Source organism: Triturus cristatus, chromosome 5_2 (assembly GCF_964204655.1).
Source record: "Triturus cristatus chromosome 5_2, aTriCri1.1, whole genome shotgun sequence".
NCBI classification, from domain to species: domain Eukaryota; kingdom Metazoa; phylum Chordata; class Amphibia; order Caudata; family Salamandridae; genus Triturus; species Triturus cristatus.
Window position 1 is genome coordinate 1,016,628,263 of NC_140588.1, and position 26,112 is coordinate 1,016,654,374.

Sequence of the window (26,112 nt, forward strand, 5' to 3'; positions counted from 1 at the left end):
AATAATGGGATTAGTGTGGGTTTAAACATTAGAATCTTCATTTCCGAATATTAACTGTTGTTTTATGTTTGTTTTGCTTAAGTTGACATTCGGGCCCACTAAGCCATGACATTCAAAATGGAGTTCGGAAGTGGCCACCGTCTTGTGAGCGCGATGTCTACTGCACAGACTCGGATGGCTCCGAAGATCTCCAGGCATCCTCAATTCAGAGCACAGTGTTCCTTGTCAAGGATAGGAACGTGGAGGACTGCCAGATTTCAGTCAGTGTAAATGACCCAAAGGAACAATAACCACCTATAACGGAAGGCCAACATGTTGATACATCGGACATTTTCGCATGAGAACTGTATGAGCTAAGAAAATCACATAGCAAATCTTATGAGAACCCTGGACTATGAGAAATAAAGAACTAGATTGCAACTTTAAGGGGTTCAACCAATCCCAAAACGTTCCCAATTCAGTAAATGTTACACGTTCCCCAGAATTTGTTATAAAAGGATCGTAGAATAGAGAGAAGTTAGAGCGTTCCGGAGAGGTGTCCCGAATTTGTGTGATCGACTTGCTTGCACGATTGCTTAGTCCTTTGGATATCTTTGGGACTGTGCCGTGCTGAGCGAAGGAACTTTACGGACTTATTGAGTTTGGCCTGCATTCGATTGGGACGATTTATCAAAAGAATTTGGGTTATGCAGAGCTAACAGAATTAGAGAAAGACCCCAATAGCAAGAATAGGTAAATATAAATGTCATGCTAAATTGTGTTGAATAATTACATTTGAACTTTGGTGACCAAAATGTTAATTATGCAACTAAAAGCAAGCAATTAGATAAACTAAACATTGATTAACAAAGAATGAGTTTGTGGTTCTTTGACTAGGACACTAAATAAGGATTCCGAAGCTTTAATGTGATAGATCACCATCAACCAGTCCAACTAATTGGTCCGTCGACCAAGTGGTGGAGTGCCTTGATGTTAAGGTTAGGATCCTTTAGGTATTGATGTAAATATGTATATATTGTAAAAAGCTTTCCTTTCCTATACGTAATAAGGTACCCCCCCACATGTCCAGCAGATTCCTCATCCTCCTGCGTACGGATTGGAGTGAGAAGTGTGAGTGTTGGTGTTATGGGCCCCACCAATGAATGCGTGTCTGAATGAATAAGTGTGGTTGACGGATCTGTGACACAGGGAGGATTTGTAAAATTTGCCCCCTTTTTCCGCTGGAGCAGTTTCATGTTTTCTTGCATATTTCATGAGGTCCTTCTGTTCTCAGATCTCTGTGAAGTAAGAAAACATTATTAGAACAGCGAAGTTCGCTAGTACATTGCATATAGTTTTGCCCCCAGTTTTGTTTTGCCTTTTTTTTGTCTTTTGCCCTGTGTTCCCTCCTGATAAGGGAAATTAGTTTTGTGTTTTTTCCTTGCATACAGGGGTAACGGGATTTATTGTTTGCTTCATTTTTTGGGGCTTACTATTTCTGCGGTGATTCTCACCAAGATCTGTACCTTATTTCTTTTCTTGATTTTCTTGTTTACTGCTGCAGTCCTATTGCCTATTGACCTTCTAGACAGTAGAGGTGTCCTATCGTCCCTGGAAAGTGGTTTCCTCACACATAACGGCATCTCCTATCTAAGGTATCCCTTAGGAGCTAGGAAGGACATTATGTATATATCCTGCCTTACCCATACTTAGTACTCACGTTATGTTTCCCTTTTTAGGATTGTAGCAGACTCTTCCAGAAGACACAGCGGAGGTTTACCCCTTCTCTCTTCCCTTGTTTTGTTTCCCTCCTTCACCAACTTCCCTCTTTGGCTTTGACATAGTAGGGTTAAGGAGGTGGGGGAGGGAAGTTGGGATCTAGCGTCGTGTTCACCCATGCCGTGCCTGCAGTAAACACAGGTGAGCCCTCACTAATCGGGTGAGTGACCTACAAGAGCGGCAGCAAACAACAGAAAGTACAGATTCTAAAATAGAAAAAGAGGAGACAGCATAAACATCATACACAGGTGGAGTGGCTACTATGATGCAGAAGCACCAAAGGGTGAACCATGCCTGAACACCGAGCACATAAACAGAGGAATTAATCTCAAACTCCATTTTTAAGAGATGCAAAGTATTAAACTAATGTAAAGATATACAGAAAAGATGGCTGAAAGGGAAACAGTTTATGGCCATGGAAAACAGACTGCCAAAGCTATACTGGGGGCCATTCACTAGAGATGCATTAAAGCAACAACACAAAAAGGGCTTACTCTTGTAGGTTCATTGGCATTTACAGCTATATGGAAAGGAAATGCAGCAACGAGGAAGAAGTAGGTTGGGAGAGGTGTTGCCTGTCTTGCAAAAAAATGCTAAAGTAATACCAAAGACTTACAGTTTTAAAAAAGGTTACATCACATGCCCCTGGTATCTGAGAAGGGACATGACAAATTCCCCTTATGTTGTTTGCTGATTCTGCCCATGCATATCAACCTCTCTCCTCCATATTCTACATTTCACGTCATCTCTTGCCTAACCTATTACCTCCTCTTGCTGGTAGTCCCCTATTATATCCACTTCATCCCTGAATCATCTCCTCTCAACTCTTCCAAAGGATCCTACCTTCTCTTTCTGATTCTGCCACTCCTATATCCATGTTGTTATGTTATGTGCATTTGTAAAGTGCACTATCATCCACAAGGTTATCCTAGCACTGAGCGGATGTGTGTGGCTAGCCATGCCTGTGGTAGGTTGGTTAATTGAAAAGCAAGCTTTTCAGCATCTTGTCGAATTCAAGAAGAGAGGAGGAGGCTCTGATATGGAATGGGTGGCTGTCCCCTGCATTAGGAGCGATGTAAGAGAATGCCCAGACTCCTGATCTTTTTTGTGTGCATGCGTGGGATGTGTGCCAATCCGAATCCTGCAGAGGGGAGATGGGAATGCAAGATTAAGGTTAAGATTAAAAAAAAATTGAAACATAAACATGTTTTAAAGTGCTGATGTGAATTACCTAACATTTTCATATCCTTCATTCAGAAGTCACTGAGTCTCTTTGCCTCTAATGTTCAGGGCATAAATATAAGGCCGAAAAGAGACCCATTTTAATGTCCTTTTTTAATTACTCAAAATCAAACAGAACCTGTTTGAGCACAAGGACACACTTTTCACATGCCCAATATGGTGCTCTGTAATTTTCACAATATTTTTTCAAAATGGTTGCTAAAGAAAAATAATAGTAATAATTATACATGCATTCTCTAGTTGTCTACACCGTTTCACAGTATTCTCAGTAATCAATATGAAGTTTCCTCAAGCAACAGTTAGTTACCCAAGATCTCTTGGGATGAGGTACAAAAAGAAATCATAATCACAAAAGGCAAAACAAAACTGGTAACAGTTCAACACACTGTATTCTTCTTTATTTTCGTGTTCAAATGTTCATATCTTGGTTGATCAAAACAGCATCACACACTTCCCAATGCATTTCGGTGCGGACACCTTTATCAGGGGAACACTGCAAAAATATATGTACAATCCATATGTTTCGCACAAACGTACAGGTAAACAATATCAATTCAATACAGTTTTGAATGAAGTACAAAAAGTGTCGGGCCAAATCACCATTCCTCTGAACATAAAAAACGATAAGTGCATTTGCAAACAATATGTTTCTCGTGCGGAGCCCCAAATCATTAAAATCACGCAGAGTGAGCAGAATAAAAGCACCCTTTTTTAATTACTACCAGTCTGAGACCCAGACAGACCCGGCCCACTAAAAGCCTGTTAGTTCTGTGTGGAAGGTTGGCGATGATTTCTGGATGGTTTGTAGTCTTCTAGCAAGTTGCTTGGAGATCCTGCCATAGTCCAACTTGTTGGTGACTAAGACGTCAGTGACCCTTTTTAAGTGTTGCTAAGGAGCCACCTGAAGATCTTCCTCAGCATCTTCATGGTGTGGATGCAGGGTGCAGTGACAGCGTTGACTTGAGCAATCATGTTCAGTTGGCTGTTGATGATTATTTTGAGGTTCTTGGCGTGGGATCTGGGTGTTGGTCAGAGTTTGGCCGGCCACTGGTTGGAGTCCCATGTTGAGGTGCTCTTGCCATCTTTCCCCTCAATGCTTGACTACGTAATAAGACTATCATTTTGCTCCATATTTAATAAGAATCTAGCCCATACATAGGGTACACATGTACCCTGACATGCCTTTTAATCAGGGCAAACAGAATTATGCATTTTCACTGTTGCGGCATTTTTCACATAATTATGGTATTGCCACATAAGCCACCCTCTGGATAATCTGCTGCTTTTAACAAACAAAGTTTCTTCTCGTTCAAACAGTTCAAACTTTACAAAATGACAGTCATTTGAAAATGTTGACTGGTCCTCTTTTTTTTGCTTATTGCTGTATGTGGGTGTTAGACTGGCACTAATTAGATGAGACCATTGCCCAGATGCTAACAACATGTAAATATGACAGAATAATGAGGTGATACTATCACAATCTGTGCTGCAATATGCCACATAATTTGCTTTTTCTTGCCGCATAAGATAGTAAACCCTGCCACTTGATTTGGTCCTTCCTAGCTGCGCATTTCTGGTGGCCCTGCTCTTAGTTCACTAGCACCTTTACCATGGGACAGGAATGTTTCTCATTTCATGTTTAAAACGTTCACTTTTAATAAATACATCTCAATTGTGTGATATACTAAGTTAAAACATTTCTGTGTGTTAAAGAAATGCATTTCTTCAAATTTGATTGACCTGTCTCCCTTTCCTCCTAGGTGAGTAACGCCCATTGGTGATGGGACATGATTCCTTCTTTTGTTTTGAGCCCTGCAGGACACCCTGGTTTTCACTCACAGGGCAGGGCTCACTTCTCACCTATGGGCACTTCAAGCCCCCCTCTAATCGCTGTTATGTCATGCAGATACAGCAATTAGATTCCTGAAGCCCTTTCAGCCCATGGCTTCAAGGCCCAGGAGAGGGTCTCCCTGCCTGGCCCTGGGACTCAGAGTGATGCATCTCTGCAGCTCCCTGGGCCTCATAGCACTGGAGGCCTGATGAAGACGGTGCTCTGGTGGAGTCCCTGCGGTTGTGGGCGGGGAACGGGGCAGCTGCCCACACTGCCCATGTCTCGCACCAGCCCTGGATGTGCACCTGCAGGCCCGCTCACCTACAGCTTGTGTTGGCATGGATGAAATAACATCATGTCATCCCGAGGAAAGAAGAGCTAGGTGAAGAGAATGGGGCCTGTGGACAGGAGGGTGTAATAGTGTGCTTCTATGATTCCACCCATGTACTCTGTGAACCTGAATCTGTCAGTTCAGCTGATGGCTCTGCCCGGCCTAGCTGCGGATGGGGTGACAGCCCTGATGACTAAAGCTACTTTATTTTCATGTGAGAAAGATATACTTCTTTAACTACAGAGGGTAAGGGAAACAGGGATTAAAGTAGCCGAGGGAGAAGGTTGGAAGGGAAGGCTGGGGTGCAAGAGGGGGTGTGAAGCTGGAGTGTATCAGGGGGACTACAGGAGCTGCTTAGCTTGGGGTGACGAAGGGAATGAAGATTTATAAGAAATGAGGGAAAGGGGAGCTGAGGCGAACTGGGAGAGTTGGACCCAAGGTCATAACACTCAACCCAGATAGAGACCCTGCACCCTCTGTTGCCCTCTGCATGCTAGGACATTTAAGCATGGTCTGATTGGCATCTGCTATCTGTAGACTTCCCAGCGGCAAGCGGTCGCAGATCATCCTGGGTTTTGCTTTGTATTCTGAGACTTGCAGTCCTTATTATAAAGGCGATAAAACAGAACTGCAGGTTCCAGGATGCTAAGCAAAATATTTGGAGTGGGTGAATCCCTGAATCACAGACATGAGAGCTTCAGAGCTGTGTGGCAGTCAGGTGGTGGGCTTTGGTCCATAAAGTAGATACACAGGACTGATCCATAAAGGGGATAAACAATTGGCATTGATATCAGCCATTTTCAGGGCTGAAATGAAGTGAAATGAAATGAAATGAAATGAAATGAAAAGAGCATTTATATAGCGTATAGCTACCCGAGGGCATCCCAGCGCTGATAGCGGCAGGCTACAGAGCCATCAACTAGGGGAAGAGCCATGTTTTTAACGACTTTCGAAAGGCAAGATGATTGGGTTCTTTGGCAAGTAGAGAGGGAGGGAATTCCAGTATGTGGTGGCATTGTATGAGAACCGTCGTCCCCCTCTTCTGGCTTTAAGAATCCTAGGAACTACAACATGATTGAAGATCGTCTGAGCGGAGGCATCTATTTGCACGGTGGGGTCGGACAATAGAAAGATTGATAGGGTGGTCCTTTCCGGCTAGCGACTTGTGGACGATGCACATAGCCTCGAAAGGAACTCTCTCTCTCTGATAGGTAACCAGTGGAGAGATTTCAGGGCAGATTTGGCTGTAAATCCGTGAGGCGTTAAGGGAGAGGAGAAGGCATTGAGCAGCATTCCCACATTTCTCAACTTTGCTAAGTTTTTGTAGAGTAGACCATGTTGCGCATAATCAGAACCTCTCCACAGGAGCTGCATAAACATTAAACACCAATCCAGAGGTCTCGAGAGCACACAATACACCTTGGAGAGTCCCTGTTTCTAATGCAAAGTCACTATGTGAGGGAACACTGTCCTCTTTTCCTACAGGGATTGTATTCAGCACAACAGCCCCTTCTGATGTGGGGAGTAAAAGGGAGTAAAATGTGCAAGTGAAAGGAATGAGAGAAGGCGTAGTACACCAGCAGATCCAAGGAGCTCACAAAACACAATTTGCCATGTAATTCTGCACATAAGTTTTCTTCTTGAAAACTCTAGTTCCCAGCCCTGCTGTAATAAATGTTTTTTTTTTAAATCATATTCATATTACGTTTTGCCTGTTATTGGCCCAGCTTTTGATAAAATGAACATTTTCAAACCAATCCTTCTCTGAGGTAACATTTTATCTCCAAGCACTACACAATTACGTCTATTGTTAATGATACTGGTGCTTTGAAATTAACAATGTCCCGCGACATACATAAAACCCTTCTTGAGGGGGCAAATTCAAAGAGCTCTTTGAGCCGTTTCAGTTATGATCAACGCTACTGGCCAACCGCGTATCAAAGTAATCCATTTATCACACGATTGGACATAAATTTCGCTGTAAAGTCATTTATGAGTCAAGTCTGTTCTGAGCAGTTTTACTTAAAATGCACAATGTACACAAAGCCTCGGGGGGCCCATTCTCGTCATTCCTGCTCTGAAGCATGTTTGGAGCTTGCTCATGTTCACAGCAGAGCACAGATGTCACACTCACTTTGGTGTTCAGAGGTTGAAAGGTATGCAGCACCCTGCAGGCACTTCACTCAGTGGCAGCTGGTGACATTTGAAAGTGGAGAGGCTTAAACGTTGGCTGTGAGTTTTACGTAGCAAACATAGTTTGAAAGGCATGGTACTAACATTTCTCAGCAGTGCTCCAGTGCATTAGAGGTGAGAGGCCCGGTGATCTGAGACAAGGAGTGGCTTATGAAAATAATGAAGTCAAGTGTGAGAATTAGCCACTTACAATCTGGAGCACTCCTTCACAGTGTGCAAATAAACTGGTGGGAAAGAGTTAACCTGTGTGCTGAGGGATGGACATGTTATTGCTGAACACTTACCTTTACAGCGATGGTGCTCAAAATGGAAATGGCTTATGGATTAGCATTCTGGTGGTCTACCTTTTGTCAAATTAAGCTACTGATAACATTAAAACCGTGATGCGCACCTTTTTATTGAGAGCCAGAAGCGCCTTTGCGCTGCCAGAAAGGGAAATCTTCCTGTCTCCCAAGGGCCCAACCGCAGAGTAAAATACCTGCAGCTGCTTTTGTGATCTCAAGTTTTGGAGCTTACTAACTTAAATAATGAAAAATGTCTGCTTTGCATGTAAAGCGCTCTATTGCCCTGGGGCTGAGTTCATGCTATATAAAGCTGCAAGAACAATTGGGAAGTAGGACAAAGCGCCCCCACCTTCTTGACTGTGCATTTGGAATAGAATTTAATGCAACAAATAAGTTACTTGTACTCCCTTAGCTGGCCATCCGTGACTTGCTGATGTGCAGTCGGTGTGATCAGCCACAGACGAGTGATGACAACGTACTTAAAATACCTCCTTCCCTTGTGTTTAAAAGGCTTCCTTGAGTCAACAAGCTGATGAGCTCACCCTGGATGCACCTGTGCGCATGTGCAGTAGTACTGTGACCTGTGAAGACTTGGGCAGAATTACAGCAACCTCAGATGACTTTTCTCTTTTCTCTACTACTTTTGCTTTCTACTGATGAAGGGCTAAACACGTGTCTTGAGATAACACCACTACCTGCACCAACTTTGGTGAAAAACTACAGAAACGTTTAAGTTAGCATACTGCATTTACCTGGGGTGACTGTGCTGCGATGAGAAGCACTGTGCTCCCTCCCACCTTGCGTTGAAAAGGCTCCCTTGAGCCAAAAAGCTGACAAGCTCACCTGGGATGCACCTATGTGCCTGTGGAGTGGTACTGTGACCTGTGAAGACTTCGGCAACATTACAGCAAACCCAGATTACAATTCCTTTACTGATTAAAGGCTAAGCCTAGATACACGTGTCTAGAGATAACAGCACTACCTGAACCAACTTTGGTGGAAAGCTACAGCAACTTTGAATGGGACTACATTTGCAAGATTGCAATGCAGTGAGCTGTGCTGGGATGGGAGGCAGTGTGCTCCCGCCCCCCTTGTGTTTAAAAGGCTCACTTGGGTCAAGGACCTACTGAGCTCACCTGGGATGCACCTGCGTGCCTGTGGAGTTGTGCTGTGACCGGTGAAGACTTGGGCAACATTTCAACAACCCCAGACGACTTTTCACTGCTCTCTACTACTTCTGCAATCGACTGATTAAGGGCTAAACCCTGAAACAAGTATCTAGAGATAGCAGCACTACCCCTGCACCAACTTTGGAAAAAACCTACAGCAAAAGTGACTTACGCGTTCCGCATTTACCAGATTGCAATGGGTTGAATTGTGCTGGGATGAGTGGCAGTGTGCTCCCTCCCCCCTTGCATAATCATATCAAGTTTTGCCTGTTGTTGTTGGCCCAGCTTTATGTAAAAAGAACATTTTCAGACCAGTACTTCTTTGATTAAAACATTTGATCTTTAAGCACTATGCAAATATTTCTATTGTTACTGATACTGCGTGCTTTAAAATTAGCAATGTCCCACATTATACACAAAACCCTTCTTGAGGGAAGAGATCCAAAGAGCCGTTTCAGTTATGATGAGTGCTACTGGCCAACTGTGCATTAATGTAAACTATTATTCACACGATAGCTCATAAATTTCGCTGTAAAGTTATTTATGAGTCTGAGCAGTTGTACGTAAAATGCACAATGTAGCCCATTCTCATCATCCCTTCTCCGACGCATCCTTGGAGCTTGCTCATGTTCACAGCAGGGCACAAATTTTGCACTCAGTTTGGTGTTCAGCCCTTAATAGGTATGCAGCACCCTGCAGGCAGTTTCAATGGCGGCTGGTGACATTTGAAAGTGGAGAGGTATAAACGTTGGGTATGAGTTTTGCATAGCAAGCATAATTTGGAAGGGATGGTACTGACATCTCTTAGTGCTTTGAAATGGAGCATACCGGTGTGCTGGGAGAAGGAGTGGCTTATGAAAATAATGAAGTAAAGTGTGAAAATTAGGCAATTACAATCTGGAGCACTACTTCACAGTGTGCCAATAAACTATAAACTGGTAGGACAGTGATAACCTATGTGCTGAGGGATGGCCATGCTATTACTGAACCCTTACATTTACAGGGATTTTGCCCAAAATGTAAATGGCTTATGGATTTCCATTCAGTTGGTCTACCCTTTTTCAAATTAAGCTACTGATAACATTAAAACTGTGATGCACACCTTTTTAACCCCTTCGCTGCGGCGCAAATTCCGCCGCAGCCCTGGGGGGGTTTGGGGGGGTTGACGGTGCCGCTGTGCTCATGACGGAACCACGCCGTCATGAGTCATGGGTGAGCTGTGCTCATGACGGCGTGGTTCCGTCATGACTCCACCCACTGCGCTAATCGCCCGCAAAGGCGGGGAATTCGCGCCGCGTGGGAGGAGCGGCCGCCAACGGCCACAGCATGACGGAACCACTCCGTCATGAGCACAGCGCACCCGTGGCTCATGACGGAGTGGTTCCGTCATGAGCGGGGAAGGGGTTAATGAGAGCCAGAAGTGCATTTGCACTGCCTGAAAGGGAAACCCTTCTGACTCCCAAGGGCATAACCGCAGAGTAAAGTACCTGCAGCTGCTTTTGCGCTCTCAAGTTTTGGAGCTTACTAACTTAAATAATGAAAAATGTTTGGTTCGCATTAAAGCACCATATTGCCCTGGGGCTGAGTTCATGCTATATAAAGCTGCAAGAACAATTAGGAAGTAGGACAAAGCGCCCCCACCTTCTTGACTGTGCATTTGAAATAGAATTTAAAGCAAACAACTATATATTTGGACTCTGAGACCTGGCCATCCGTGACTTGCCAATGGCCAGCCAGTGTGATCAGCGGCAGATGAGTGATGACAGCGTACTTAAGTTACCTCCCCTCATTGTGTTTAAAAGGCTCCCTTGAGCCAACCAGCTGACAGACTCACCTGCCTTTGGAGTGGTACTGTGACCTGTGAAGACTTGGGCAGCATTTCAGCAACCCCATATTACTTTCCTCTGCTCTCTACTACCTTTGCCTCTACTAATGAAGGGCTAAACCCTGAAACACGTGTCCAGAGAAAACAGCACAACCTGCCCCAACTTTGGAGAAAATCCAATAGCAACTTTGAAGTAAGTGTACTGCAATGACCAGATTGCAAGAGGGTGAACTGCGCTGGGATGAGAGGAAGTATGTACCTTTCCCCCTTGTGCTTATAAGGCTCCCTTGAGCCAACAAGCTTACTAGGTCACCTGGAATGCACCTGTGCACCTGTGTACCCGTGGAGTGGTACTTTGACCTGTGAAGACTTGGGCAGCATTTCAGAAACCCCAGATGACGTTTCCCTGCTCTTTGCTACTCCTGTCTCTATTGATGAAGGGCTAAACCCTGAAACACATGTCTAGGGATTATACAACCACAGGCACCAATAATGGTTAAAAAAATACGACAGCAACTTTAAAGCAAGTATACTGCATTTACGAGATTGCAATGGGGTGAACTGTGCTGGGATGAGAGGCAGTGTGCTTCCTCCCCCCTTATGTTTAAAAGGCTCCTTGAGCCAATGAGCTGACAAGCTCGACTGAGATACACCTGTGTGTCTATGGAGTGGGACTGTGACCTGTGAAGACTTGGGCAGAATTTCAGCAAAACCAGATGACCTTTCACTGCTCTCTACTACTTCTATCACTGATAATGAAGGATTAAACCCTGATACACGTGTTTAGAGATAACAGAACTACATGCACCAACTTTGGTAAAAACTACAGCAACTTTGAAGTAAGCGTACTGTTTTTACCAGACTGCAATGTGGTGAACTGTGCTGGGCTGAGAGGCAGTGTGCTCAATACCCTTTTGTGCTTAAAAGGCTCCCTTGAGCCACTGAGCTGACAAGCTCACCTTGGATACACCTGTGTGCCTGTGAAGTAGTACTGTGACCAGTGAAGACTTGGCAGCATTTCAGCAACCCCAGATGACTTTTCTCTGCTCTCTACTACTTCTGTTTTTACTGATGAAGGGCTAAACCCTGAAACACATGCCGAGAGATAACAGCACTCCCTTCACCAACTTTGGTGAAAAACGACTGCAATTTTGAAATAAGCTTGTGGAAATAAAGACCTGTTTGCAATGTCCCCCCACTTTTTGCCCTGTTTGAGACCCATGGATGCCAGTTTTATAACTTTGAGGATGCCTCGGGCTTTGCCATCCTGGCCCAGTGCCTGTCTTTGGTGGAAAACACACTGAGAATACATTTAAAACACCTACACATACACTAGGGTACACTATGGGTTAGGGTACCCCTATGATTGTCATGACCCCCCGTATAAGGCCATGGTCCATTATATGGCAGGGGAATTAAAACTACCTTTAAGTCCCTAGTATATAATAGGGCAAGGCAGTTTAGAGGGCAGCAGCCTTTTCTGCACTTGCATGTGTACACTGCTGAATCCTGAAGACAGTTTAAAAGCAGCCCAGTGTTTCAGGACTGATTTTAAAATGTAAATTGTGCCCAAACTCGACCTTTGTGATTGGGTCACTTAAAAATTAATAAACCACAGCATTCTGGCATATGAGGTACCCCAGGGTCTCCCCTGGGTGTCACAGGGGTGGGTGGGGCATCAGGAACTTATTAGGAGGACCCTTATGAAATAGGTTTTATATGTTCTGGAGCTAGTGAAATTGCACATTTCACTTCCCTCATTGTAGTAACGTGCTTCCCAAAATTGACTTTTGCGCTAGGAGCACTATGGAGGGATGATCTGCACTATTTGTACATATTCAGAACCCCTAATGTCTCTTTCAGGTGTTCCAGGTGTGGGGGGTCCTGTAGATATAGGCAGGGTCCTTATAAATGATGTTTTATAAGCCCTGATGTTGGATATATTGCCCATTTAATTTCCCCCATTGCAGATACCCAGCCCCATTGGTTAACATGGCAAGAAATTATTAATTGATACCTCCTGCCAGGAAACACAGAGGAAAGTATCATTCAAGGACTTAGTGGAATGGTATTGATACATCCAACAATTTGCTATTGCTGAATTTATCCTTAGTGTACAGAAAACAAGTTATGACTTTCTAGTCTGTAAGCCAAACTGTAGCCTTCCAGTGATCTGTTCTGATTGGTCAGAGTTAAGTGGATTAGCCATGATGCTTTTATGAAGTGATAAGTGGCACCTTGGGTGAAGTGCCTTTCTAGGAGGAGATTGTTCTGCTGCATAGGAACCCCACAGAAAAGGGGAGGGGGCATAAACCATGTTCTTCAAAGACAGGAGGGGACAGGCAGAATAAGCCAGTTTCATTTACATCCCTATCCTATGAACCCATCCAGATGGCAGGCTTAAGGAAGGAATGTGCAGATGCCGGGGGGAGTCAGATTATGGAAGTGGGCCATCCTGGAGGTTGGTTTAACCAGCTCTTGCCTTAGCCATGTTGAATTTTGGACAAATAGTTCTTTCTGGGAGACCATTGTGCCACACTTAGGAGAAAATAGTCATAGTCTGGGGTGTTGCCCTACACTTTATTGAACAGGAGTGCCCTCCTGTGTGACCCCATAGAACACTGAATAAGTATCTGAGAGGGGAACTGCCTCCCAGATCTGCTGCTTGACACACAGGAAAGAAGAAGGGTTGATGCTGGAAGTTTGATTTGCCCCAGCTAGGCCCTGCACTTTTACTGACTGCGCCTGCTGCACAATCTGGAACTACAGCCCACTGGACGTAACTTGCTTCAGGAAAACTAAACACACACACAGACACCTACCCATTTAAAAAGGCCACTGATGGAGGAGAGGTTTTTGCTGGAGTGGGGGACACATCCTTACCTCTGACCCACCACAAGCACTTTTTGTTTTGGACCATGTATAATAGCCTTGCTCAGACCCCTTCACTTCCCTTATCACACACACAGCATTCTTCTTGTTTTTTATACAGTGACTTAGCAATGTTGTTGTGGACTCTTATGCAAACAAAAAAAGCCCCCAGCAGGTCAATACCTCATATACAAAGACATCCACATTGACACAACTCCCCAAAAAACCCAGGCGTAATCCAACAAAGAAAGAGGTAAAAATGAGTATAATGCATGAGGTGCATCATTAGGTCAGCACAGTAGCTCAAAGAGGATGTACCTTTTTCTTGTGGTCAGGGTACATTTCTCAACATTTTTCATACGCTGTGACATTAGTAAACCTGGTCTTGAAATTTCTGCCTGCTGCCTTTTAATTTTGCTAATTCATTGGTGTCCACACTAAATAAATTGTAAAGACTAGGCAGGGCTAAGGTTTTTAACACATGCAACTGCCTGTTACCATTCTTGGACAAATGTATTTAAACAGTCCATTGTTGTATTTCCTGGATGCTAAAAGCTCGCTCTTGTTTCTTTTTCAACTTCCACGTCACTACCTCACAAAGCCATTTACTGATAAGCACCACTATCGATCAATGACAAAATCACCCCAAAAAATAAGCTTTGTTCCAAACCCACACCGTCTTCCCAATAACTCACTTTAACATACTCCGTAGAGGGCTGATCCATTTAATGTCACTTCCTATAGAGCATCACAACCCATCCAACCTAACTGTTACTGTTCAGAGAACAACTCAAGGATCTCCTGCCAACACCCAAACTAACAACATGTGATGCAGCTACACAAGACTCACTAGCTTTCCCAACTCCTGGCGTATTGATTGTTAGACTTGGCACCATTGGCGTGGGTCTCCCTTCCATTTTTTTTGCTGTTGCCTTCTCTGTTTTTGCTGGTCTAGATGCTTTGGGCACTTTGCCACTGCTGTCCAGTGCCAAAGTGCAAGTGCTCCCTTTGTAAATTGTGTTATGGATTAGTGATTCCATGATTGGCTGATTTGATTTAATTGTCAGTCCCTAGTACAGTGCACTATGTGTGCCCAGGGCCTGTAAATCAAATGCTGCTGGTGGGCTTGCAGCACTGATTGTGCAACCCACAGACGCAGCTTGTAAACTGTGGCTCAGGCCTGCCATTGCAGAGCCTGTGTGCAGCCTGGGACTGCCATGTCGACTTGGCAAGTGCACACACTTGCCAGTCCCTAAACCGTCCATTTTCTACATGTTAGTCACCCCTAAGGAAGGCCCAAGGTACCCCTGTGTGCAGGGTGCATTGTATGTGAAAGGTAGGACATGCCCTGATGTGTGTGGCCTGTCCTGATAGTGAAACATTGCCAGTTTCGTTTTTCACTATTGCAAGGCTATCTGTTCCCATAGGCCAGAATGGGCAGTTAGTTTATAAAATCTTATAAACATAACTGGCCATATGAACAAGATAGGAAAATAAAGTTTAGTATGCCTGAACTCTGAATGTTAAAGTGGATCTTTAAGTGAGGGTGATTTTTACATTCTGTGTTTGAAAATACCACTTTTAGAAAGTGGGTATTTTCTTGCCTAACCACCCAGTATGCCTCTGCTAGGTTTTTTGTATTGCATGTCTGGCTTTTGGATGACAAGGGGCTGGTGAAGGCTGTGGCTCCAGAAGTGTGATGAGTCAGGGCTGGGCTGAATAGGCTTGGGTTGCATTTGGAGTAGGGGGAGGAGATTTCCTTTTCACCTGAATCGGCCTGGTCTGCCTTCAACAATGCTGTCTCCACCTCCTGCCAGGAAGTTGCATCAGTGAGGACAGAAGTGGTTTTGGCTGGGTACAGACACTCTCTGCCTTCAGAGAACGAAGAATTTTGGTGTATAAAAAGAGGGGTCCAGACCCCAGACTTTTAGATCACTTCTGGGACTCAAGGGAAAACCTTTGCCAAGGAGAAGAGCCAGATAAGCTCAGGAGGAATACTGCCCCTGTGCTGTTTGCTGTCTGGGGTTGGCCTGCAGTGGCTGCTTGCTGCCAAGGAAAGGAGAAAAGGACTTTGCTGTTTATTTGTCACCTTGAGGAAGATCTCCAAGGGCTTGAAACTGAGCTTGCCTCCTGTTCTGAAGTCTCAGGGACACAAAGACTTCACCACCAGCTCCCCTGAATTTCCTTGCTGGGAATTCCAACTTGCAAAGAGGTGCCTGCTGTTGTTTAGGAATTCTAGAGACTGTTTGTCACTGGGAGCTGGAAGAGCAACGCAACGAGGAAGAAGCGTGCCGCATCCGCACCGATTCCCGATGCATCGCTGAGCCACGGGGAAGAAGCGTGCTGCATCCGCACTTGGTTCCGACGCCTCGCCGAGCAACCAGGCAGAAGCGCGCCGCATCCACACCGGGTCTCAAAACATTGCTGAGAAAACGGTTGCTTATTACAAAAAACAGTGGACACTAGTAGTTGGGGGATTAAGATAAGGATAGACACAAACTAAATAGTATTTATGTCCTTTGTCCAGCCGGACAGGAATTTATTTGGCGATGCACAAAATCAGAAAGTAATATCAAGGGGGCACAGCCCGTGACCTACAGTGAACAAGACAAAACAACTGTCTGTATACTTATAATCAGTGAACAGACTTGATTATAATTTGAGTGACCATTGTACATAGCATTCACCAGCATATTCAGTACATATGATCCTATTGTGTCGACGACGTTTCGATGCCGAAAAACTAAATAAATGGCATCTTCAGGACAAATATATAAATCATGTTTGTCTTGGAATTATAAACAATTTGCCTTTCATGCAAGGCTGGTCCATAAAGCGGGGAAGGTAGTTCAGGTAGAGAAGGATTAAGACCATCAGAGGTGCGTCGATATCAGGATATCCCGCGTATTTATCAAGGAAACCGTCCAGATCACGGCTCAAGTGGTGCCGGTTGCAGAATCGCAGGTCGCGGCATCTCTGGAGGGGATCGCTCTGAGAAAACGGTTGAAGCACCTGCCGTGCGGCTGCAAAAGATCACGCATTGTACCGGACCATTGCATCGCCGCCATTTTGTCGCATCACACTGGATGGTCGCCCCGCATTGAGGCACCATTTTGTTGCATCGTAACCGGAACGCAGTAAGAAACAGATGCTCCCCTACTATCCAGTCAGGAACAGACGCATCACCTCCCCTGTGCTGCAGTAAGGAACAGATGCATTGCCTCCCCCCAAGCAATGAACTGACGCATCACCTTCCTTGCGACCCTTTTGTTGTTTTGCGCTACGCATCTAACGTACTTTGTGAGAAAAGTATTGCATTTACAACTTGCATTGAACTGAACTATTTCTAACATTTGAAAGCCTTATTTTTAATACTATATTGTGGATTTTTGTTCTATGGTCTTGTTATGGTTTAGATAAAGATTACTTATTTTTCTAAACTGGTGTGTGGTGTCCATTTGTAGTGTTTTCACTGTATTACTGTATGTGTTCACAAATGCTTTACACACTGCCTCTGAGATAAGCCTGTCTGCTTGTGCCAAGCTACCTAGGGGGTGAGCAGTGGTTATTTTAGGACTGTATCCCCCTTACCCTTACTAGAAGCAAGGGTCCCTATTTAGACAAAGGTACCTACCTCTGCCAACTAGAGACCCCCATTTCTAACATTGATCCTCAGCCAAAAACTAAGACCCACCTCTTTCTCCAACCTACTGTCCTGCAGAAACAATCCAAGGTGTCTTACCCAAATTTCTCTAAATTGATAAAGACAAAGACAACCTGTCACAAACATTACCTTTTACACTGTGCAGCTTTCTCTTCCAGAGTGTCTGAGAGACTGACAAATACTGTAGAGTGAGTCTCAGCACTTCTCTTGTCAATTGACAGAGACAAGACATTTGATCGAGTGCACTGGCTTTTTTCTGTGGGAAATACTGAAGAAGGCGGATCCGGGTACATGATTAAAAACATGGGAATTGTGAAACTATTCTAGCCCCGCAGCTCGGAAGCTGAGCTGAACTTTCACTTCATCCAAAAGAAATGGACTGACATCCGCCACAAAATGCACACCTCCTCATTCTGTGCCTCAGGAAAAAAAGCAATGCTTAAGATTACACAGTATTGGTACTGCACCCCAGCCAAAAAGTGAAATGGAAACTCAACAGTTCTAATGGCTGTTAATGCAACTTCGGCCACCCAGACATCCTGACTCATCTCCTCAGACTCTGTCCCAAACTCAAATGCTACTTTTAGGCCGTGCTGAAAGATATCAATGAAATGTTTGCAACAGATATACCCTGTCTTTCTAGCTACGTCTTACTGAGACTCCCCAATGCCAACACACCCTCTACACTCTAACAAAGGGAAGGCAATGATAATGGCTTTGGCTTTGTGTGGGGCTAATCATGTGATCAAAGCCAAATGGGGCACAGATACATTGTCGTCTCCTTTGACTGGCTGCATAAACTGTAGGACCTTACAGGGATGGAAAAGCTTACTGCTTCCCTGCAAAACAAGTTGCTACAGTTAGACAACATGCGGGGCCCATACATCCAATCTCTGGCACAGGACTTTTGGGAACTTACTAGTCCTCTTTACTTATGAGTGAACCAGCTTAATGGACGAGGAGGCACGCCTGATCAGCAAGACAAAGACTGACCACAGTGGGTACAACACACTAAAAGACCCAGCCTGCTGACACAGAAAACGTTGCGAAGGAGCTAATTCTGGTGAGAGAGGCTATGCTCCCTGGGTGACAACCCCTCATATTTTATCCCTCTCCTCCTGCTTTTCCCAGTACCCCTGGTATACTCCCTTCCTCGCCTTCTATCTCCTTCTTCTGTTCTCCCACTGTTATGCCCCACTGTTCTACCTCAGTTGCCTTTGGAAGTAGGTGAGAGTATTTGTTCCTGGATAAATTAATAAAAAGATCTGAACCATTAAAGATCAATGGGTCTGCAAAATGTTTCAATTTTCATCATTGTTTATATAATATTCCATCAACACAAGTAAAATTTAAAGTTGTACGTCAATAAGTAGCACTATTTACAAGTGGAATAAAGTGAATTAAAACGCTTTAGGGGAAAAACCAAGACCTCATTTTATCAAGCAGAATAGAATATGCCAACAAATACTTCGATATTTTATAAAAAAATATATTCTAACTGCACCATGATTGAAGAAGAGTACATTCAGGTTGATAAGTATGATGGTAAATATGAGCCTTACATACATGTAAAATCATTAAGAGTTATCAGCTTGGGAAGTTTAATCCCTGACACAGAGTTGGATTTTAATTATGGAATATGCAGTAGTGGTCCATGAGCCTTAATGAATGAACCTCGATCCCTCTGAGCAGTCTGAGAAGGTAGCACTGTTGGGGGATACGGCAGTGGCTGATCAGACCAGTGTGAGCTATTTACACTTAACTAGAGAGCTTCAAACTCTGTGCTCACAATCCAGCACATCACACATGCAGTGAATACTGACAACCAACTCATGTAAAGCGACTACTGTTATCCTCTCCCTCTAGTGTCTCCTTTATCTATTTTTTTGCAGTGTGTCTCCTTTACCCATTGTTTCAGTGGATTTCTCCTTCCACATTATTTCTCTCTCTTTTGCAAAGTCTTAATACTTTTCAGAAGCCTTCTTTCTTTTCCATTGTCTTTCACTGGCTCTCTCTTTTACTTTTTCACTGTCTTTGTGGATTTCTGGTCTCTTCCACCAATTTTCCTTTTTGGGATTATTTTACCCTACATTTATGGAGCTTGTTCTTTCTTTCTCTTTTTCAACACTTTTTATCACCTCTCTCTGGGCTTGTTTCTTTCATCCTTTCTGCCTCCCTGGGGCCCATACTAGTGCTCCCTGAGGCCCTACTTCATCCATATTCACCCCTTCTCTCGATCTATTTATGGGATTTCTTTCACTCTCTCCTAGGTTGTCTAACATTACCTTACTCTGTTTGCTCATCCTCTCTTTATCTATCCCCTGACACAGGTACACGCAACACAATCTACCATCTCTGGCTTCTTATATTTTCTATGCACAACATATTTTGATCATGTTCAACAAAAAGAGAACGTATTGTTTTTCAGTGATCCTTGCAAAGCTCAAAATTCACATGCTCTCTCTCTCATGGCTTAGCTGCCTTGCTACCTCATTCTCAAGGGTGCCTCGTTTGCTCTTGTGGGTCTCTTTCAATCTTTATGTGACTCTCTGGGGGTTCTCAGGCTCCTTCTATACTTTCTCTTTGGAGCTTTCTTTCACCTTTTGATCTTATATTCCTTCATATGCCAGAGTGTCATTTTCCTGAGTGCAAATTTATACAATTTCCATAGCTATAATCCTGTTTTCTTTCTCACATGCAGACATTTGTGCTCTTTAAAGATTACTTTTTTCCTCTCTGTTATTATATTCACATTTCGGGTGGTTTAAGGTTTCTCAGATGTGCGGTCTTATATTTTGCTGTTACTCTCAAACACTGTAAACTTGTTTCAATCTCCTTTGGTCTGCCAAACTCTCTGATAACCCTCTTCACCTCAAGGAACCTCTTATTAGCAAGTGTTTCTTTGTTCTATATTTCTACTGTATCAAAGGCATTTCTGTACAAATTTACCAACCTCAAAAAGATTAAACTATAACTTGGCCTAGTTGAGATTCAGATTCATGAAAAACAGATCACAACGCATGTCTTCTCTTTTGATCTCCCTGTATCTTCTCTCTCACGTTCTCCCTCGCTCAAAGTCTTCTTCTTCTCTTCTTGGTTCTCTCATCCTTCGTCTCTCTTTCTCTCTCTCTATGCCTCGCTTACTCTCATTCTTTCAATGTATCTCCTTCACATTATCTTGCTCCTCCTCTATTTTATGTTCTGTTTACCTCCCTCTCTCGTTCTTCACCCCTTATGCTCTGCCTCTTCTGTCACCTAATTTTTTCTCTGGTTTTTCATATTTGTTTCCCCTCATATTGTTACACTAATCAATCACATGTTTCACTTCTCTCATTTTCTTGCTCTGACGGATGCACTCTCAGCTCTAATTCATCTTCCACTCTGTCTCACATATTTCTCTCTGAGAGTTCAGACTTCTTTGTGTGTAGACATCTCACTTTGCACTTGAGGATAAAACTCTGAAATAAGGTTAGAATCACATAACGGAGTAATATGTTAAATATCTCCAAGGGCTGCATCACCTCATGGGTGGGCAGCATTTCTAATATAACACTGCATATAGGATTTAACAACATAAGGCCGTCTGAAAAATACAAATTGCAGCATTTTTTGCCCCTACGTTCAAATATGCCCTGGCCAGCACTTTGTGTTCTTGGGTCCTCTGCAGTGTTTACCATGGAGCTCAGGTCAAGGAACCTTTCTCCAGCAAAAGTGCTGTCCCTAAATGGACTGCTGTGAATCTAAGCACATTTATAACATTATGTTAATGAGCTCTGGCATCCACCCAAAAATGGAAATGACTTTGCCCCCTAGGAGAGACTATATCTACAGACAACAAACTTTAGCTTAATGCCAAGTAAGTGTCTAAGTTTAGAGAACAAGAACAGAAGCACTCATTTTCGTTCATCCTGGAAAATCGCGTTGTCTTCCTTGGATGTGTTTATTTCAACTTTCCACTACTGGTTCATTTTTATAAGTTCTTCCAGCTTTTAGTGGAAAATATGCATACAGCAATTGAGCTTGGGAGTGGTGAGTAGTGCCGGCTTTAGGGCAGTGCGAGTGGTGCGGACATACTAGGCGCTGACCTGAAGAGGGGCACTGTACTCAGGAGGGGGGCTGTGCTAAGCAGCTTCTTACAATTTAAAAAAGCCTGCTGCAGAGTTCCTTGTGCATCCAGCTTTCGGGCAGCAATAAAAATGTCAAGATAACTCTTGTGATTAATGTTCCTGCTAGAGAGAAATAGATCAGAGTTTTGTCTAGTCAGTGGCAGTTTTGACTCGACATAAAGTAGTGCAGAGGGTTAATATGCCTGCTGCAAAGAACAATTCTGTATTTTATTAGGCTAGGTGAGTGGATTAGTAAAACCAGCCTTTAACACTGCTTTAAAACAAATGAAATGTATGTGAGAGAGGGGTTATGGAGAGATATGGGGCACTTTTGCTAGATGGTAGTGAGGGAATCTGAGGAGGAGGTCATTGGTGGAGGGGTACCAAAAAAGACTGTATCACCGGGCACCACCAGAGGTAAAGCCGACCCTGGTGATGAGTGACAAACTGAAAGCATTGCATGTGCCGAAAGTTCTTACCCTGTCTTCTCAGCACCTCCTCTAAAGTGTCTTGATTATGAACTGCTCTGTCATTGAATGGCTGATGCTGCGCCACTCACTTATAAAGCACCACAACTCCTGACAAGCAGCCAGACCACCATCGGAATCCAGTCTCTCAGAAATAATCTACAAACATACCACTGATCATCTCTGATGCAGATCTGCAGCCGGTCTGTTTTTTTGTACCTGCCCTTCCAGTTGCTTACCCTCCAGCGAGTAGAAACAGAGAGGTTGATGGTGGGCAGATATGAGGGAAAACACATATCTGAGGAGCCTACAAGTAAAATAAATGTAGTCTACACAGGCAGGATTCCCCCCTCGCTCCTGAACCCCGGGGCCACTGCACTGGCTGCACCTCTCTGCTCCAGATTTTGTACGTTCCAATGCGTCCCAGCAGAGTCCTGTAACTGGAGCTGCAAACTTTCTCCTGCCCCAGTCAGCACTGTGCTGCCTCGTCCCTTCTCAGAGGAACAGGGACCTGGCGGGCTCTGACTGAAGAGAAACAATGTAAGCTGTTACTTTGTTTCTCTTCACTCCTGGGTCAGCGTGCACACACAGCTCTCTACAGATGAGCATTGTGGGCCCCCTTCATGTACTAAAGACTGGGGCCCCATGCACTGCAGGGGCTGCGGGGGTGTTTGTTATGCCCCAGGTGTGGGAGTCTATTTCTCGTGGCAGCTTTTCTTATCCATTTCCTGCTTCAGTTTGTGGTTGACGGTCTATTTTGGAGGTTTTGTAAAAGTAAACACTACAAAACCCAAATGAGCAAATCCTCTGTCCTCCTAGTCAGAATACTGCTCTTCCCCTCGCGCAGCTCTACCGTAGAGTGCCGGCCTCCAGCAGTGTAAGGTTGGTGTTCGAGGCTATGTGCCTCCCTCTGCCTTCTGCTCATCTCCACTTCTGTGCTTCTGTGCCTGTTCCTCTGCTCATCTCCTCTCCTGTGCCTGTTCTTCTTATTCTTGCCTTTTCTCATTTTCTCTTTTTTTGCCTTTCCTTGTTCCCTTCTTATTGCCTTATTCCCCTCTTCCCCTTCTTTTCTTTTTTCCCACATTCTGCTGCTGCTGCCCCTCTGTCTTGTTCTTGCTCCCACCTCCCAGCTGTCCTGCACTCCCCTGACCCCTTCTTAATGGCGGCTGCACCGCTGGTGCGCTGAAGGCAAGCCTGTCTGCACCCGTTTGCACCCATCTGCAATCCGACTGTGACCAGCGCCAGGGACCTTGGTCCTACGACCCGCCAGCGCTACAGCCCTACGGCCCTCCACGCTCTCAACACAGGCCAGGACAACAACTGCAAGTGCTCTTCACCTATCAACACCCACAGACCCTTCACTTGTCACCACTGCCCACCACTCCTTTGACTTCTACCAGACCCAGGACCTGCTGCAACCCTCCCGCCACAACTCCACCGCACCCCAAACCCTGCATTGCACCCTCCTCAATGTCTGCTCCCTCCACAGACACACTGTGGAAATCAGGGACCACCTCAAAAGCACCTCACCTGACATCGCCTTCTTCACAGAAACCTGGAAGAACGTCGCCTTGGGACCAAACATCACGATCGCCATTCCCGAAGGTTACAAGATCACCCGGAATGACAGCACCAACTGCCCTGGAAGAGGCATCGCCACTGCCCACAAATCCAACCTCCGCTTAAGTACCCACACTGATGGGCCCACAGACCTGATGGAACACTTTCAATTGAAGATACAGACCAACCGGACTACCCCCCTTTGAGGCACCCTCATCTACAGACCCCCCAGATCCCATGCACCTTTTTCCAACTCTATCACTGACATCATCACCCTGTAAGCCATCATCTCCACCGATTACACCTTGCTGGGAGACCTCAACTTCCACCTCGACAACCTCCAAGACCCCAACTCCATCTCTCTCTTGGACAACCTCCTCAACATCGGACTCAAACAGATTGTACTAGAACCCACGCACTCAGCAGGACACATCCTCAACCCCATCTTCACAGCAGAAAACTCCACCACTTTCAGCCACACCTCTGAACTCCCATGGATGGACCATTGTTACATCCAGTTCACCTTCAAAACAACCACCAACTGCAAACTCCAATCCAGCTCCCATGCCGGAACTGGAACAAGATCCCCGACGACCAGATCATCACCTCCATCAGCAGCTCCAATCCAACCGCCACAGACAACGATCCAATCACCACAGCCAGTACCCTGCACAAATGGATCACAGACTGTGCCAACATCATCGCCCCCTCAAGAAAACTACCAACACACACACCAATAGAGCCAGCTGGATCTCCACCGAACTCCGAGAATCCAGATGAACCTGCAGACGCCCGAAAAGATATGGAGGAGCACCAAAACAACATCTAACCTCAACAACTTCAAAGCAGCCACCACCTCCCACCACAATCTCATCAGAAAGACAAGGAAGAAAGCTCTCCAGGACAGAATCTCCACCCACGCACACAAAAGCAAGGAACTCTTTCAGCATCATCAAAGAGTTCACCCAACCCAACAGTGTGACTACCAACACCCCCTTCCCAGAATATCTGCGACAAACTCAGCTCCTTTTTCCACCACAAAATTAAGACCCTCTACAACAACTTTGACGACAGCAACAATCCCGCAGAACCGACTCCCCCTCCTGACACCCCGCAGCCTACACTTGACAGCTGGACTGCCCTCACCACAGAAGACACCCTGAAGACCAGGAAGTCAACCCACTCTGGTGCCCCCATGGACCCCTGAACCCACCGCATCTACCACAGAGCCACCAACATCATCACCTCGAGCTACAACAAATCATTAACCGCTCCTTTGAGACCGCCTCCTTCCCTGATGACTGGAGACATGCCAAGATCAACACACTGCTGAAAAAACCCTTGGCAGACCCCACCGACCTCAAAAGCTTCATATCCATCTCCTTACTCCCGTACCCAGCAAAAGTCATTGAAAAAGCCCTCACCAGCCAGCTCGCCACCTTCCTTGAAGAAAACAACCTCCTCGACACCCCCAATCCAGCTTCAGGAAAAACCACAGCACCGAAACCGCCATCCTCACCGCAACAGACGACATCCTCTACCTCTTTGACAGCACCTCTCCGCAGCCTTCGACACAGTCTCTCACCACACCCAAGCCCGCAGACTCTAAAATGCAGGGTTTGGAACAAGGTCCTCGACTGGAACCACTCATTCCTCTTGGGCAGAATGCAGCGGGTCACACTCCCACCCTTCCTCTCAGACCCCACCTACAGAGTTCCCCAAGGATCTTCCATCAGCCCCACCCTATTCAACATTTACATGACCCCGCTCGCACCCATCATCATATCCCACGGACTCAACATTGTATCCCATGCAGATGAAACCTAACTCATCCTTTCCCTATCCAACAAACCCAACGTCTCTAAACACAACTTTCAAGAAGGAATGGAGTGGTCACCAGGTGGATGAAGAACAGCTGCCTACAACTCAACACGGACAAAACCAAAGTACTCATCATGGGCTTACACCCCAACACCTGGAACAACTCCTGGTGGCCCCCGCCCTGGGGAGCCACCCACCCCCATGGACAATGCATGCAACCTTGGAATCATCCTGGACTCCGAACTCAAAATGTACTGCCAAATCAACGCTGTCTCATCCTCCTATTTCCACACCCTTTGACTCCTATAAAAGACCTTCAATTGGATCCCCCTCGAACACAGGAAAACCGTCACCCACACCCTCATCAGCAGCAGACTCAACTACGGCAACACTCTCAAAGCCGAAATCAACAAGAACCTCACCCGCAAACTCCAGAACGTCCAGAACGCCTCCGCCAGACTAGTCCTCAACCTACCTCGTCACTGCCACATCACCCAACACCTGCGGGCACTGCATTGGCTTCCCATCAGAAGGAAATCACCTTCAAGCTTCTCAGCCACACCCACAAAGTCCTCTATAACACCGGACCTGACTACTTAAACCACCGCTTCTCGTTCCACGCACCCCAAAGATACCTCAGATCAGCCCAGCTCTCCCTCCCTACGGTGCCTCTCATTTGGAAGACTAGAACAGGAGGTCGCTTCTTGACCTTCCTCGCGTCCAAGGCATGGAACTCCCTCCCACTTGACCTCAGACAGATGCCAACACTCTCCAAGTTCATGAAGGACCTTAAACCTTAAAAACTGGCTCTTCGCCGGATCGACATGAACTTCCAGGATCTGCGCATCCACTCCCAGTCCCCCCCAGCACCTTGAGACACTTTCGGGTGAGTAGTTGCGCTTTAACACATTTATGATTGATTGGCATGGAAGATCGTAAATGCGGTTTACATTCTTTACTCACACCTCCATTAGATGGGTTCCTAGTTTT